The sequence below is a fragment of the Erinaceus europaeus genome, chromosome 13 (assembly GCF_950295315.1).
Source record: "Erinaceus europaeus chromosome 13, mEriEur2.1, whole genome shotgun sequence".
NCBI lineage: Eukaryota > Metazoa > Chordata > Mammalia > Eulipotyphla > Erinaceidae > Erinaceus > Erinaceus europaeus.
In genome coordinates, this window is record NC_080174.1 from 49,964,519 (window position 1) to 49,968,670 (window position 4,152).

Here is a 4,152-nt window from a genome sequence, read left to right on the forward strand (position 1 = left end):
TTGCATTCATCAGTGCCTGCTTCCAGACTTTGCTGGGCACACTGAGGGCTGTGTATCCTGTCCCAGCCATGAATACTGAGTATGTGTGCTTGGAAGGGGAGGAGGAAGACTGGGTTTCTCTCTGGAAAAGGGAGGTGGGGGCAGAGAGTTGGTTCTGATTCTGCTTTTTTTTTTTTTTGTGAACCAGGTTTGCTGTTGATATGGGTGGGCACTTGTTGCTTCCTTGTCTGCTGTTGTCCCTTCCTCTGACCATAGGCTGGACCACTCCCCACTGCTAATTGGCTGAAGACTCTGAGCTGTTTTGGGATACCAATTTCTGTTCTACCAAGCCTGACCTGTCTCTCAGTGCGTTATGTTTAGTAGAGACCAACGTGACACAAACTGTGCAGGCTCTGCCACACAGCGTGGAGGGGCTTTGTCTCTATGGTTCTGCTTCTGTCCTGCCCCCAGATGCCTTCTCCCGCTTTCCTGGGCTCAAGTTCCTGTTCTTAGCGCTGCACTTCACTAAGGTTCTACCAGAATCATTTCAGGGCTTGTGGCAGCTGCAGAAGCTCTCTTTCATGAGCCTCCCCTTAAAATACCTCTTCCTACACCCTGATGCCTTTCAAAACCTGACCTCCCTCCAGAACCTTTACTTCTCTGGCTTCTGCTTAAATAAAAGCTTGGGTGTCTGGCTGCCTCCCAATCTTAGGAAGCTATCTGTCCGCCAAAGCTGCCTTCAGAATGTGGGGGTGCTGGCTGACATCTTTCCGGACCTAGTGCTTGACCCCTCATCTAAGGATGCCTGGACCCTAGACATACTGTCACTGGCTTTTAACTTGAAGCTGAAGGAGGTCAGTCCTGGAGCCCTCCAAGGCCTGAAGCTGGGGTCTCTGGATCTCAGCCACACACAGATGGACATAGCTGCAGTGATGGCCTTGGGGCTGCAGAGGCTAGATGCCCTCTCCATGCCATTCACTAAGGTGGTTGAGCTGCCCATGGCCACAGTTGCCCACTTCGAGCTGCAGGAGTTGAACCTGGAAGCCGTACAAAACGAGATGTAGCTCCAGACACCCTAGCCTCCTGTGGTAGCCTAAAGAGATTGAGTCTTACTACATGTCACCTAACTGACCTGCCACCAGGCTTCCTGTATGCCATGCCCAGGCTCCAGAGACTGAATCTGAGTGGCAACAAACTGAAGAACATTACATTGTGCCTCAATGAGACAGGGGCGGTGTCAGGACTGCAGACCCTGGATCTATCCTCTAACAGTCTGAGTACCCTCCTCCCAGCTACCTTTTCCTGTCTGCCCCACCTAAAGGAGCTGAAGCTCAGAAGAAACAAGCTGGCTTGTCTGGAGGGCCAGGTCTTCCATGGTCTGTGGAGTCTGGAGACATTAGATTTGAACTGGAATCCACTGGTAAAACTTAGCAAGGGCTGGCTGGCTTCTCTGCCCTCCCTGACTACCCTAAACCTGCTGGACAGCAACATGGCATGGTTGATCTCTGGGGTGCTGTGAGTCTGCACACCTTGAGACTTCAGCTTCCCTCTGTTCCTTCCAAGGGGGTGTTGGCTTTGCCTACACAGCTGACCAACTTGGAGCTTCAAGTAGTGTCAGGCAGGACACACTGGAAGCTGGATGGCTGGGGGCTACGGCTGGCTGCCCAGAATGTCACCCAGACCTTCCCTGCCCTTCGCCAGCTCTCTCTGCTTGGCAATAGTTTGGAGGCTCTCTGCTCTCAGGGTTCCTCTCCCTCCTTCCTCTGGCGGCTTCCCAGCCTCAAGAACCTGAGGGTCGTGGGGAAAAGATGGCGTCTCAGGCCCTGCAGCATCCCAGGGTTGCCCAACCTCCAAAGGCTGGAGCTACGAGTATTGAACCTCTGGGTCCATCACCGTCCAGTGCGGTTAGAGGAGCTGGTGGGTGAGCTTCCCAGCCTTGAACTGCTTTATCTGTTCATAACAGGGGTGAAGATACTGTCTGCGGCTGCTTTTGAGGGTCTGGGCAACCTCCAGATATTGGTGCTAAGTCGGGAGCGAGACCTCGTGCTGGATAGCAGCCTTCAGGACCTTAGTCCCCAGATGCCCCGGTCCATGTACCTTCTGTCCTCACCCTTGGCTTGTCAGTGTGCCAATGCCTGGATGGGGTACTGGTCTGAGCAGACGCCCCAGACTTATGTGGTCATAGTGCCCCCCCGGAAGTGTCCGTCAGAACCTGGGAGTAACTATGAAAAGTCCATTTTCCCCTTCCTTTGGAGTCACTGCCCAAATAACTTGGGACTAGAAGTCTTTTTGGGAAGCTCTGCCCTGTTACTGCTCCTGATCTCCTTGCCCGTTCTCCAGGAAGCCAGAAACTCCTGGATCCTCTATCTCCAGGCTTTGTTCAGGACTTGGTTTCAGGGCCTGAAGGGCTGTGACGGGGAGGACAAACAGTTCCCCTATGATGTGTTTGTCTCCCACTGCAGGCAAGACCAAGCTTGGGTAGTACAGGAGCTGCTGCCTGCTCTCGAGGGTTGTCCACCAACTGGCTGGGGGCTGTGCCTTTGCCTCCCTGATCGGGATTTTGAGCCAGGCAAGGACGTGGCTGAGAATGTGGCTGAGAGCATGGCCAGCAGTTGGGCTACGCTCTGCGTGCTGAGCCCCCAGGCCCTGGACTCCCCAAGCTGCCGCCTGGAGCTCCACCTGGCCACTTCCCTCCTGCTGGCTGCTCCTCACCCCCCAGTGCTGTTGGTGGTCTTCTTGGAGCCTGTCTCCCACCATCACCTCCCCTGCTACCATCGGCTGGCCTGCCTGCTGCACCGGGTGACTAGTACATGTGGCCCAAGGAAGAAGAGAGGAAGGGTGACTTTTAGGCTTGGCTAGGGACAGGCTGGGGCAGCCAGGGTTGGGCTAGATGGATACCTGTGTGTTGGAGGGTGGGGCTAGAAAAAAGCAAACTGGCCTGGCTGGGAGTCTCAACTCAGCTTCTGGTGGGAGGTAGGGGTGTTGCATACCCAGTGAGGTCGGTATCAGCTTTGGGAAAACTGGTCTGGAGAAGGCTCTGGAGATGAAGTGAGAACGTTCTGACCATGACAGGTGGCCCTGTGTTATGTGATCCTATCTCAAGCTCTCCAAATCCGCAATAAATTGACTAAATCCATGAAATGTTGAGCCTAATTGGAATTTTTGTAAAAACAGAAAGCCTACCTGAGGCAGAAGGCAGAGGGGCTGGGGTCACAGAAATAGCAGCCAAGAGAAAATAAAGTTGGGAATCCATGGGAAGGGGGGAAGGGCAGTGGGATGGGGTCAGGGCCAAGCTCAACCAGACCTTCAAGGGGGTAGAGGGGCCCCTTTGCCATCTGGGTTTTAGGGAAATTGGCTGCTGAGGACTAGAAAGCTGGGATGCTACCCAGGAGGCAGCAAACTGATTGCCTGTTACTGCAATACAAACGTATAGTCCCACCCCCATGGCACTCTGGGCCCCTGCCTTGCAAGACCACTTGTAGCTCCCAGCACATCAGGCATTTTTGTTTCTGGGCCTTTGCACGTGCTGATCCTTCACCCAAGAACACCCATTCTCTCCTTTTCTTTCCTCTGGGAAGCTACTACACATTCTTTAAAATTCAGCTCCCTTCCTGGACCTCCCAGCCTCAGGAAGTTTCCACAACTTCCTTTTAAAAAAAATACTAGTCATACACTGTCCCTCACATGTCTGGGAGCTCCGAGAACAGTGGTTTCCAAAGCAGGGTGTACAAGATGGCCCATGGGAGTTTAGGAGGACAGTGTGAAAAATTTCTATTTTTAGTTTTTTTTCTTCTGGGGCAGGGAGATGGTTCACCCAGTAGAGGTCACACTATACCGTATGAGTATGTGAGGACCCAGGTCCAAGTCTCCAGCTACCACAGGGGAGTACCTGCATGGGGAAAGCTTCACTAGCAATGGAGCAGTGCTACAGTGTCTCTCCTCATCTCTCCTCCCTTCTCTACAAAAAAAAAAAACAAACCTGAGAGTGGAGGAATCTTGCAGGTGTGGAGGTGCACAGTCCAAGATAACCCTGTTGACAAAAAAAAAAAAGACAAAATTTCTCTCCTGAAAGTTGACTTTATATTCAACTTTATAGTTAAACAGCACTGATATGTATGCTATGTGCATCTTTGTACCTCAGTTTTCTTTTCCATAATATGGGATAGTATGAGA

The 4,152-nt window shown here is 52.4% G+C and overlaps 1 pseudogene; it reads left to right on the forward strand.

The window, feature by feature from the left end:
- The first annotated feature begins 107 nt into the window (after positions 1-107).
- Positions 108-2,869, forward strand: LOC103113704 (toll-like receptor 12; annotated as a pseudogene).
- Positions 2,870-4,152: the final 1,283 nt, after the last annotated feature.